Source organism: Schistocerca gregaria, chromosome 7 (genome assembly GCF_023897955.1).
Source record: "Schistocerca gregaria isolate iqSchGreg1 chromosome 7, iqSchGreg1.2, whole genome shotgun sequence".
Classification (NCBI taxonomy): Eukaryota; Metazoa; Arthropoda; class Insecta; order Orthoptera; family Acrididae; genus Schistocerca; species Schistocerca gregaria.
Genome location: NC_064926.1, coordinates 431,988,012 through 432,002,215, shown reverse-complemented (window position 1 = coordinate 432,002,215; position 14,204 = coordinate 431,988,012).

The following is a 14,204-nucleotide window of genomic DNA, read 5'->3' as shown; positions in this document are numbered from 1 at the left end:
GGAAGTACTTCCAAGTGTTCCCTGAACTCAGTTTTCCCGTCCGAAAATACAGTACTGTTGTACCTAATGATTCTAAACTATTACCGGCAACCCCACGTAACCTATAACGTGGTGGCCGTAGTATCCTCTTTCCCACGAGGTTCATATTCATAACAGATAAATGTGCCCCTCTGTCTGCCAATAATTTCTATTTCCAGCAATTCACCAACCCCAGTAAGGAACATCAGTTTGTGCACTAACTTGCACTATCAAGACATCAGGACTGTCTTCCGGTGGCACTCCTGTTAGCGTTTAAGGGCTGCTTCCCCTGCCTGTGCTTCCCACCTCTCCTACTCGTACTTCTCCTGCAAACGTATAGCGCTCTAGTTGGCTGCAATGCTTCCTTATATGCCCGTGCTGACCACATCTACGACGCGTGGTTTCAGAAGCGAACACCCGGTCGTCCACTCTTTGCTTTGCTGCAGTATCCAACTCCTAAGAGTTGACACTGATTCGTCTAGATTTTCAATTAATACCTTCCATGACATTTCTGTGGGTATACCATGCAAAAGAAAGCGTCCTGAGCCGTGGTAAAAACTGTTGTTTTGAAGAGCTCGCCGCAGCGCGTAGTGTGAAGCAGTCGCCCTCCGTTTCTGGCGGTGGCGCCGCTGTGCCAATTGCAGCTTTGGTGTCTCCCTTCGGTGGGAAATGGGAAAAAATGCCCGTTCACGTGCATTTAAGGGGCTTTATTAGCTCGCCAGTCGGTGAGTCTCGTCCCCAGCTTGCTAGTCTGTCTCTCGTCCGCATTTGTTAGGCAGTTACTGTCTGTCTGTAATTGGAGTGCTGGTATATCTGACGTTCGGATCAATCTTTAAAGCCGGCAAATGAGGGTCTTTCCACTCCGCCAGTAAGAGAACTCAGCGAGAGGTCGACCGGTCGGGGCTTAGTTCCTGCATCTGAGTCTGCGCGTTAGGCCACCAGTCTGCTCGAGTTTGCTCACGCAATTGTCATTGGCGGTTGGATCGATCGCTTGGTCGGTCGCGAACTGAGACACAAGATGACTTGTTCGTCTTGAGCGTCGGCGTATGTGAGGTCGCCACGTGAGTCCAGTGTGCCGCGGCGTATAGTGAGGGGTAGTGACTTCGCGGTCAACACGAGAGCAATAGGAGTCAACCCACGACATCAGTCTGGCCGGTGCTAGCTGCGACGCCGTGAGACGGGAGATCGGCGCGCCTTCCTGCGGCCTTTGAGGTGGCTGGCAGCGGACGTTTCGGGATAGCGATTTGGTGGTCCTGCGCCAGGTCTTCTCGAGAAATCGCAGTTTATTAGAGGTTAACTGATTTCTGCAGGTCTTCTCGAAAAATCGCAGTTTATTAGAAGTTAAGTGATTGGTGATATTTTGTTTGATTTACTCTTGTTAAATTCTACTTGTTTTTTTGGTGAGGTCAGCAGCCGGTTTGCTTTGGGGTAGTCCCACCATTCTTCTCATTTTGCCCACCCGCGGGAAGGAGGTTGTTTATAAATTGGGTGGTCCATTTTTCTCTTGTCGAGTAGGGGCAGGTTAGAGCAACCTGCGGTTCGGGTTGTTCGGTAGTGTCCCTATCAATATACCGAACGTTAGAAGCTGCCTCTGTCATGTTTCTCGGATTTGGTGTGTTAACAAATTTATTGATAGGAGTGTAACGGTCTAATACCTGAAATATGTTTTGATCTTTCGAAACTTAAATATTATTGCCTATGATCTTGAGAGGCGGTTTCTGTGTACTGTAGAGCATCTTAACTATTAAACGTCCTGGCAGATTAAAACTGTGTGCCCGACCGAGACTCGAACTCGTGACATTTGCCTTTGCCCGCGAAAGGCAAAGGTCCCGAGTTCGAATCTCGGTCGGGCACACAGTTTTAATCTGCCAGGAAGTTTCATATCAGCGCACACTCCGCTGCAGAATGAAAATCTCATTCTGGAAACATCCACCAGGCTGTGGCTAAGCCATGTCTCCGCAATATCCTTTCTTTCAGGAGTGCTAGTTCTGCAAGGTTCGCAGGAGAGCTGCTGTAAAGTTTGGAAGGTAGGAGACGGATACTGGCAGAAGTAAAGCTGTGAGTACCGGGCGCGAGTCGTGCTTCAGTAGCTCAGATGGTAAAGCACTTGCCTACGAAAGGCATAGGTCCCGAGTTCGAGTCTCGGTCGGGCACACAGTTTTAATCTGCCAGGAAGTTTCATATCAGCGCACACTCCGTTGCAGATTGAAAATTTCATTCTGGGAACATCTTAACTATTGTTTGGTCAAACTTGTTGAATTCTATAAAAGATTGCATTTCATAGGCGTTTATTGAAATGATTATTTTAATATATAAAGTTGCCACTCTTTCACTGTAAGACTTTTCTTATAAGTTAAAATCAAGTTGCAGCTATGGTGCAAGGTTAATATTCTAATTGTTAGTGTTTTGTACCATTTCCATCCCTCATGCGGGAGTTGCTTAGTTTGTGTGCTTCTGGATATTGTTAAAACTCTTAGATTAAAGTTATCTGGTGTGTTGCAGATTTGTACCAGTGTAGTCTTTCAGGGGCTGTTGTGAGCGGTCGTAACTACGACTGTGGCAAAAGGGAGCGGCAAGGTTCTCTTCCCGAAAGCTCATACAGTCAAAACTTGTTTCTGTCTGCCTCTGAATAAATTTTAACTTTGATATTTAGAGGGTGTTTTCTGATTATAATTTTAAATCTGTTTCTTTAAAAAATGCTTTTAGGCACTATTAAATTGAATCAAAGTCCCATTTGTTAAAAGGAATTTGGTTATGATTTCATCAGTTACTCCCTGGCAACTACGTCCATGCTTACATAGTGTGATTAAATGTGTTAATGTTCTTGATGAATTGCTAGTAAATAAAATAAATTCTTAAGAATATTCTTTGAACATGAATCCCGGTTCACGTCCACTGCTCTATTTTATGCTACTTGTAACAATACCCTGTTAGCTTGTACACGCTGGGTGTGTACGTATTTCTTTGCATTGAGTTTACACATTCGACCAGAGAACGCTTCTACAAACTCATTGTGCAGCAGTGACGAAGTACTTAGTATCTTCCGGAGGAACAGCGATCTGTTTTTTCTTCTAGTACCGCTGGCACAGGCCGATAGCCCACCCCTGAAACATATGTGTGTTACTAAAGGTCTCATGGTACATAAAAATATGCTTTGGAGTCCTCTACCAAAGGCGTAATATCAACATGCAGGGTCATTTCAACTGAATATCCAAGGGCCTCCACAGCGTGCCTAACGTCCTTAGTAGAAAGTGTAATATCCTCTGTTGCCTTCCCCAACAAGGGATTAATTAAATGCAACTACTGCCGGTTCATATGAAACAGACGGCTTTCTCAATCCAGTCTTCTTCCACCTGACTCCCACTGCCACTTAACCCAGCTCAATTTCCCAGATTAAGTTAGAAATTTCTCTGCCTTTAGTGCTCCATTTCCTCTGTTAACGTGTGCACTCCAAGCGTTAAAGTAGCAATCGCTTCTGCGGTAGTAATAGTAGTAGGTGTCTCCACCATTTTAAGCACTTAGATTCTACCTTAACTCAACTGCATAAAACAAAAAAGCTTGAATCACCTCACCCATAAAAACTTTGACCACAAGTTAATTCTTCCTGTGGATCATCGCTCTTCTACACGGAGTGCAGTTGCTAGTTGGATGACCACCTACACACGGCTCTGGTGCACTGCAAATCATGCCCAGCCAAATTACGAAAAGAATACCTCACCGGTACTAGACTATCATGTTCCCATTACCTCTAAACAGGGGTAGGTCCAGGAGTTCCTGTGGCTTCACAAAAGAATAGTAACATAAAGTAAGTCTCAATATTTTTCTCCTTAGCTCACACAGTTAACTCTGTCACAGAGAGGAAACACCAAAAGTTACATAAATCAAAACAGTTCTGCTGATCTGATACCACCAAACGTACGTCAGCTGCCACTGCCTCACTCAATGCTCACAAAAATCAACTCTCTTACAAGACTATGCTGTTGTAAATGGTTGAAGACTTTCCGACACAACTTGTGTTACACTTGTGTCACTTATGTCACCCTGTTGTTCAGACTATACGGAGTCAGGGGGTGTAACATGTCAGAATCACGGAGGGATGTGGTTTGGAAGCGAGGAGTGAATCACACTAGGGCGTGCACAGACACAAAGATCATTTAAACTGTTTTACTGCGGTGAAGAATACACGGCGCTTCTGGTGATACAGACGATGGCGGCCTGCCTTGTGTACGTGTGTCTGTACAAACGCCAGCACCGGGATCTGCTGCTAGGCAGCCGGTCGCTCCATGACGTAGTGGCTCCCGTCTTCGCCCAGTGTGACCAGTAGCGTATGTTGGCCGAGCCAAAAATGCAGAATATGCGCTGTGGATGGCTATTCTCCCAAGTGTCATCAGTTAAAGAGCCGAAGGGCAACAGTCAGAGGCCGTCGTTGTAGTAGGCCCTCAGCAACTCCAGTCACCTTCCCAGGTCGGGTCGGTTGGTGATATATGACAGCCTTGCACCAGGGCACCTTAAGACCGCGTCCTGGTTCTGCCTTTTGATAAAGCAGTCTGCAATCCATTGGACGATGTCAGCCAGAGAGCGGAGGCTGGCTGCCTCCTTGCTCCCCACACACATTCAGTGCCAAGGTTGGGGCCAGCTTCGCCACAGATATGGGGCATCGTACTGTGGAGCCTGGTAGTTCATTCAGCAGGGTGATTCACCGCCGAAATCAGTCACCAGATGGTTTGTCATTGTTGTCCTGCACCTTGAACAACCATCCTCTCCACTTCCAGACGTTGATAGAGTGGTGGCAGAGCTCCCAGCCTTGTGCCTCTGGGCTCTCTCATTTATACTCCTTTTCCTGTGTCTCTGACCTAGTCCCTACGGAGAGTACACATTTTCGTTAATGATTATGACGTCAACTTTTTCTGTCCTGCTTTGGCCCCCACATTCGGGTTGCTAGGCACTAGCAGCAATGCACGGATTTTTCTTGGAATATCATATATCATAGGGTATTCATATTAATGTAACAGGACCGAGTAAACCAGGCTGAAGTGGGCAAGCATGCGACTACGCTCCTCTACGCCAGGAATGGTGATACTCGGAACAGGGGAGTCCACCGTTACAAACAGGAACCGGTAGACAACAGAAAAGGCAGATTCCACCGCAATGCCTTCTGCAGCACCCATAGAACCAGAAAGGCGAATCTACGGATTAGGGACCAATGGAGTGCGTGGTGGAATACGGCTGACAAAAAAGTTGTGTCGTGGAATATTTGAATTATGGTGTATACTAGTGGTAAGTTGGGAGGAAACTAGCTGTCGATCAGTGCATGTGATGTACATAGTTAGGTATGATCAAAGGGAAAGATTTTTTTAATGGTGGGAAAAATGATTTAAATAAGTATTTTTAACATCACATGAAGATACGTTGGGAAAACAAATTGACTGTTCATAATAATCTTTTGAGTATGAATCAATACTGTCTATGTTTAAATTACGGGTAACAGGGTACAACAATGATTCCCAGCCTGGGGATAATTGTCACATGAGGATAAAATTAAATTTTCTATGAGGTGGAAACAAAACGGTTTGATTGTGTTTTGGTAGCAAGACTAAAATATTTTAGCGAAAGCATTACTATTACCGTCATTTCGTAGGACAATAATACTGACTACATAAGTTACCGATTTATACAATTAAAAAAAAAATACTAGCATTAACTCGTCACATACAGCAGTGGAGATTAAAGCTCGTATACAGTATCTTCCCCCATACTTTGTGTCGTGCACCTACGACAGTAAAACTGAAACAGGTACGTCACCTATCGTCAGTTGTCACATGAAAATGTCTTCTCCCAGTTGTAGGTAGTCCCTGATACGGACCATAAATAGCTTCATTGTTTACTTCGTAAGAAATAAATCAACTAATTGAGAGTACAACAGTAACTATGAAATGGCTACTAGAGTGCTATATGACCTACACATTCTTCTTCTTATTATTATTATTAACATTGTTGCTGATAACAGTGCTCGGACACAGGCATCACCAGCCTGAAGTTTTCCAATTTCTCCACAACAGATGTAAGGAATCCAATACTGAAAATATTCATAAAAAGTAAGTATAGAGCACACGTTTTCAGTTGGTTGATTTTAAATGGATGTGCAGGGTGGCAGTGAAGAAAGTGACGCTAGGGAGAGAAGGTGTACGGAGAAAGCATGGTTTGTAACACATTTCTACCGTCAATGTTGAAAGTTTCTTTTCTGAGAAATAGTTATTGATAAAACTTCAATTGGTGCTTTGAGTCTCGTGGTATACTGGCTACTCAATAATGAGAACATAGACATTCAAAATCTGTACGCACAGTCCCAGAAGTTGCACTGTCTCTCCTGATAGCTATCATGATATCGATAGAAAACTCAGCTGCCTTGCTGTACCACTTGGAGGATATATAGGAGCGTTTTGCTACATGAGGTAAAACAAAAGGGAACAGTCCTTGAGAGTATCAGCTGCAAAAACTGTAAGATGAACTAATGGCTGGGGAATTTATGGTGTCGATTCTACAGGATATACCCATACTGTACCATAAGGCCTGTGGGGGGCCTCTTTGAACAACATTTCTAACAGAGGTCTTATCACAGCATTTATTGTGCTGGCGTCCAAAGGATTTGTAAACATGACACAACAGTAACTGATGCACTTGCGCAAATGTACCGTCCTGCAACCGAATGCTGTGCCGAGCAGTATGAATGTGTTGCTGTAGTGTCCGCATGTCTGGGATGGATTCTAAATGCATGATTTCTTTCAGGTGCCCCGTGGTTGGAAACCTACAGTGTTGGGTTAAACTGAATGGGCAGTCTATTAAACTGGATCACCTCGTTCTATCCATCGGCCTGGGTAGACGTTGTCAAGACGCCTCTGAATAAAAGTGAGAAATTGAACTGGCTGGAACACCATCATTTAGTTGCCACATTACCCTTCGTACTGCCAATGGCACGCCTTCCAGCAGGGGAGGCAGAGTCACCTGGAGGTGGTGCAGATATGACTCGCCTTTGAGGAGTTGTTGAATGACGACAGGTCCCACGAGGCAGTCGCCCATAATCCCTCCCTGCACATAAGGCTGAATCACTGCTGATGAATCGTTACCACGTTATCGTAGGAATTGTCCACAGCCGTGGGCGGGTGCTGTAAAGATAGACAATACCGACCCCTTGTAAAGGTAGCTTAATCAATGAATAGGGTGAATGACAGAATCAGTGACAAAATCTTCACTGCGGAGGCACGTCTGTGTGTAATATGGCCTTCAAGTTTTTTAATACGGTGTGTGGCAGCAGGATGTTCCACACGGTCGTTCAGCTTACTCTATGCTGATCAGCAGCCAGCATAATTATGATACTGAGGTCATTTTCAACAGTGTTCAGTACTTACTTCTGCAAGGCCTGCATATCTCATAGGAGCGCTCGCCTTTCATGGTTACCCATTACTGTAAACGAGCCTTTCTCAAACAACGAATATTGATGAAAACAGTTTGTAGTGCAGTTGCTGTCGCTAAGATAACTTTTCCGATACAGATTCGCTGCCACACAACTGATTCCACGTTGCCAGTTGCCTTTTCCCATTTACCTTGTCCATCTGTTCCTACTAGGTATGTTGGGTTATCGTCTCCGTTGCAGAGTGAACTGTCAACAGCAGTTAAGTGGATGGCCCGCAGCTCGTGGTCGCGCGGTAGCATTCTCGCTTCCCGCGCCCGGGTTCCAGGGTTCGATTCCCGGCGGGGTCAGGGATTTTCTCTGCCTCGTGATGACTGGGTGTTGTGTGATGTCCTTAGGTTAGTTAGGTTTAAGTAGTTCTAAGTTCTAAGGGACTGATGACCATAGATATTAAGTCTTATAGTGCTCAGAGCCATTTGAACCGTTTAGTTAACTGGATGAACCACAGTACCATCACGGGTAACTCTTGTGTGTGGAGATAGAGCAAAAGACGAAACATTGCCTTATATGTGCTTTGTCACGGGAATGTAGACTGTTAAATATCTTTTGTCCTTATCTTTGAAGTGGGCTCACCTGACTTGTATGGCAATTCCATTTATACGAGGATGTCCATATTACATTTTTCTTCTCATCTTTCACAGATGGACAAACTCTCTCTCAAACACACACACACACACACACACACACACACACACACATATATATATATATATATATATATATATATATATATATATATATATATATATCAACTGCGTTTTTTAACTAGGAACTTCCTTTTTAATTACATATTCGTGTAGTACGTAAAGAAACATGAATGATTTAATTGGGCCACGTTTTTTTGTTTTGTGGTAGATGGCGCAGTAACAGTCACAAACATATGGCTCACAAATTTAGACGAACAGTTTGTAACAGGTAGGTTTTTTAAACTAAAATACAGAACATAGGTAAGTTTGAACATTTTATTCCGTTTGTTCCAATGTGATACATGTACCTTTGTGATATTACCATTTCTGAGAACGCATGCTGTTACAGCGTGATTACATGTAAATACAACATTAATGCAATAAATGCTCAAAATGATGTCCGTCAACCTCAATGCATTTTGGAATACGTGTAACGATATTCCTCTCAACAGCGAACAGTTCGCCTTCCGTAATGTTCGCACATACATTGACAATGCGCTGACGCATGTTGTCAGGCGTTGTCAATGGATCACTATAGCAAATATCCTTCAACCTTCCCCACAGAATGAAATCCGGGGACGTCAGATCCGGTGAACGTGCGGGCCATGGTAGGTGCTTCGATGACCAATCCACCTGTCATGAAATATGCTGTTCAATACACCTTGAACCGCACGCGAGCTATGTGCCGGACATCCATCATGTTGGAAGTACATTTCCATTATATCATGCAGTGAAACATCTTGTAGAAACATCGGTAGCAGCTTACGTAGGAAATCAGCATATATTGCCCCATTTAGATTGCCATCGATAAAATGGGGACTAATTACCTTTCCTTCAATAAAGCCGCACCATACATTAACCCGCCAAGGTCGCTGATGTTCTACTTGTCGCAGCCATCGTGGATTTTCCGTTGCCCAATAGTGCATATTTTGCTGGTTTACGTTACCGCTGTTGGTGAATGACGCTTCGTCACTTAATAGAACGCGTGCAAAAAATCTGTCATCGTCCCGTAATTTCTCTTGTGCCCAGTGGGCAGTGGCATATGTACACGACGTTGAAAGTCGTCGCCATGCAATTCCTGGTTCATAGAAATAAGGTACGGGTGCACTCGATGTTGATGTAGCAGTCTCAGCACCGACGTTTCTGATATTCCCGATTCTCGCGCAATTTGTCTGCTACTGATGTGCGGATTAGCCGCGACAGCAGCTAAAACACCTACTTGGGCAACATCATTTGTTGCAGGTCGTCGTTGGCGTTTCACGTGTGTCTGAACACTTCCTGTTTCCTTAAATAACGTAACTATCCGTCGAATGGTCCGGACGTTTGGGTGATGTCGTCCAGGATACCGAGCAGCATACATAGCACACCCCCGTTGGGCATTTTGATCACAATAGCTATACATCAACACGATATCGACCTTTCCCGCAATTGGTAAACGCTCCATATTAACACGGGTAACACGGGTAATGTATCACGAAGCAAATACCGTCCGCACTGGCGGAATGTTTCGTGATACCACGTGCTTACAGGTTTGTGACTATTACAGCTCCATCTATCACAAAGCGGAAAAAGTGGTCCAACAGGAACATTCATATTTCTTTACGTACGACACGAATATATAATAAAAATTGGTTTACCTATTTAAAAAAAAACGCAGCTGATATTCTCTTGACCTATGGCAGCGCCATCTAACGGGCCAACCATAGCGCCATCTGGTTTCCCCCTTCAAGCTAGACGAGTTTTGTTCTTCGTAGTTTTTTCGTTTGATGCTTCTTTCGTTAGATATTTGACTCAGTCACTATCAATGGATCACCCTATACATGTATGTTGGCAGGGGTAAAAGTACACATATTGAGGTAACTGGTATTTTACTTAATATGTACTAATCAAATATGTTAGCTGTTTTTTGTCTGTATCTAACAGTCTTCCCATAAACATACGACAAACTTTACTACCTGATGTTTTCTGCATGGTCATAGGTGCACGACGAAGTGCATTACTCCATACCAGTACAGATTATCTGCTTTGTGTCCATGCCTCCACACTTAGATACCTGGCCTGCTGCCCAGGGAAAAATAAATACTAATAACTTGCTTCCACAATTCTTACTTGGAGGTACTAACTAACCTAAATACATATCACTTGTGGTATCTATAATTACTAGCGCAAATGAGGAAAATACGGAAACTTCCTGTCAATGTGAAACTGTATGCCAGACTAGACTCGAATTCGGTACCTACGTCTTTTCCCATGTTGGTGTTGTACCGACTGACCCAAGCACAACTCACAACGTGTCCTCACAGCTGTCTTTCACCAGTACCTCATCTCCTACCTTCCAAAAATCACAGAGGCTCTCCTGCAGACGTTGCAAGACTAGCACTCCTTTTAAGAAAGGATCAGCGCCATTCCAAAGCAGAGTGAAAAATTTCACTTTGGAAACTTCGCGAGACTGTGGCTAAATCATGTGAAATATAATTCTTTTCCAGGAGTGCTAGTCTCGCAACATTCGCACGAGAGCATCTGTGAGGCTTGAAAGGTAGGAGATGTAGTGGCAAAGGTAAAGCGTGACGAAGGATAGTGAGTCATGTATGGTTAGTGCAATAGGTACAACACTTACCTGTGAGAAGCAAAGACCCCGAGTTCGAGTCTCTGCCCAGGACACAGTTTTAATTTGCCAAAAAGTTTCATATTACTGCGTATTCTGCGGCAGAAAGACAGATTTGATGGTAGAAGTAAATACTGATGTAACGTTGTTCAGTAGACTGTCCTCAGTCATTAACAGAAATATCAGCACTTGCACCCATAACAGACATTACATCACAGTAACTTGTTCCACAAACGTGCAGAGAACGTTGATGAGAAAAGAATGAATAGGTGCGCGTCCAGAATAGACAAGGCGGATGTGGAGCAAACCATGGCTGATTGGCAGACAACGGATTGCTCTTTCCAGGCAGCCAGCACAAATGAAGCGAGGTGGAGGGAGAAAGGAAGGCGGCGGCAGACGCATTGAACAGGGGGGCTTCGATCTCAGAGGGGGCTTATCTACTTGACATTTTTGCTAGGAACTCTGACTTTGTCAGCTACGAAGCGAAATCTGATAAGACTGAACCAAAAATTTTCTGTGGTAGGCTAACGTAGGAGTTTCGCTTTTAGAAGCGTAATGCGGAAACAAAATCCCTGAAAATCTGTATGATCAAGTCTTTGTGGTTACTCTATTCCGTGAAAGAATCTAGTGACGCCGTAGTAGATACCCCAACGGATACAGTTCAGCGCTGCTTTGATAAATGGTACGTCTCCACGCAGCTGTGGTACATTCATCCATAAATTCTCGCGACAGAGAATTACTGCTTGTATTAATGCTTGCAGGCTCTTCAAGGTGCCCTGAGACAAACGTTTCTGAAAGTATTACGTTACCAAACCTATATATTAACATCGAAATATTGTTATTGTTATTAGTCTTACTTTTAAGAATCATAGCATATATGTTGTAAGGTATTCCATGTAGGCTCGTAGCCCTGTAGTTATTACCATGTGTTCTTTTATCTGTACTGCATATGAATGCTACAGTTGGTGAAACATTCGGATTTCCGTTTTGTCAAGGCCTACAAGTCTGCGGAACAACGACATGGCTACCGTATTGCGGGATAAAACTGCAACAATATATGCGTTCATAGGACAGAAACTACGTTTCGAAAAGAACGTACCATCTCTCATTGAGCATTTGTCTTACATCAAATTAAAGTTCACTAATGAAGGTAATTTCTCTTGTAGTCAACTAATTAAAGATCTCGTAGTGATTTCTTGTGTAGCCACTTATTCCGTCCATCTTCAGAGACGTGAAGCATTGGTGCTAGCAAGTCAGTCAGGTTGTCACAGATTAGGGAGAAGAGTTATTTGAACTTTTAGATCACTTGCAGAGATACTGAAAACTCACGATTTCGATTCGCTAAACGTAGAAACCAGGCAAACAGCCTCTCTAAAATAATGTGTGATGCATATATTTCGTACTGCATATGATAAATTCTGCCTATGTATTCAAGAGTTAATAATCTCAACAGTGACTGTATAATGTGGCTGTTTGCTCTTCAATACACGATTATTGACATAACGGCAACTATAGCTGCATCTGATAAGAGCTACCAATTTAATATTAAAATATTTACAAAATCCTTTCATTCCTGTTATTCTCTATGACAGTAATTCAAGTATATAGTAAAGTCAGTTAGATGGGTGTGTTCTGGGAATTATACTATGTCTGACTACTAACTTGCAATGTGATGTAACAACTGGAACTAGTTCTACACAGCCAAAGAACACCAATTCGAAGTGTTCTGCTGCAAAGAGCAAAACTGAATACGTTTTCTGTGTGCCTACTTCGTTTGTTCCTGCTTCATATTTCAATTTTCATTGCGTTTGAGAATGCTTAAAGCATTGTGTGTAGATGTATAGAGTTTCCTGTTCCCTTGTTGAGAAACGAAACAACAGCTTACCGTATTTACTAAAATTTCGAAGTGTCCTGCTGGAAAGAGCAATACTGAATACGATTTCAGTGTGCCTAATTCCTTTGTCCGTGCTTCATTTTTCAATTTTCATTACGTCTGAGAACGCTTAAAGCAATGTGTGTAGATGTATACCGTTTCCTTTTCCCTTCTTGCGAAACAAAACAACAGTTTATCATATTTACGAAAATTCATGAGATGTAGGACATCTGAATCGTGTAGAAAAAGAAAAGAAGGGAAAAAAGAACAGTTTCCCATGTATCAGACACAGTAAACTAATACTTCATATTCAATATAACATTCCTGAATTGCAGAGTCTTCGAACTTTTCAGTTACGTCCTTGCAGCATTCCTTCTTACCTAAATAAAACCTTGTTTTACTGAGTTCTCCATATTCATACATTCATCTTCGCCACAAGTTTCCCAGGCAAAAGATGAAATACAAGTTAGTAAAAATTTAGTTACACCAACTATTACGAATAATGACTCCATAGCTAATAGCAATGCAGTTTTACACACTGACGACGGCAAAACATTATCATTATGTGCTGGAACAAATTTTATTCTCTAAATTTCGAAAATTCCTTCCCCAGAATGTAAAAATATCTCTGACTCACAGGTTTCTGTTACCAACGGTGATAATTACTTTCGTCTTTCTGGTTTCTTTACGCTGTATGTTTCAGCAACTGTCTGTTGTCTACTGTCACAGGGAAGAAAGATGATTTTTTTAGTTACATTAAATTATCCTACCTGCATTAAATGTTTCTCTGTGTTCTACCATTTATACTGATTGGTCATTGTTACATTCTTGCCACAAAACCCTCGAAATTTACCATCAATTCTTTAAAGTACACTACTGGCCATTAAAACTGCTACAGCAAGAGGAATTGATAAACGGGTATTCATTGGACAAATATATTAAACTAGAACTGACATGTGATTACATTTTCACGCAATTTGGGTGCATATCCTGAGAAATTAGTACCCAGAACAACCACCTCTGGCCGTTCAAATTGGCTCTGAGCACTATGTGACTTAACATCTGAGGTCATCATTCCCCTAGAACTTAGAACTACTGAAACCTAAGGACATCACACACATTCACACCCGAGGCAGGATTCGAACCTGCGACCGTAGCAGTCGCGCGGTTCCGGACTGAAGCGCGTAGAACCGCTCGGCCACCGTGGCCGGCTACCTCTTGGCGTAATAACGGCGTTGAAACGCCTGGGCATTGAGTCAAACAGAGCTTGGATGGCGTGTACAAGTACAGCTGCCCATGCGGCTTCAACACGATACAACAGTTCGTCAAGAGTAGTTACTGGCGTATTGTGACTAGCCAGTTGCTCGGCCACCATTGCCAGATGTTTTTAGTTGGTGAGAGATCTGGATAATGTGCTGGAGAGGGCAGCAGTCGAACATTTTCTATATCCTGCTGAAATGTAGGGTTTCGCAGGGATCGAATGAAGGGTAGAGCCACGGGTCGCAACACATCTGAAATGTAACGTCCACTGTTCAAAGTGCCGTCAATGCAAAC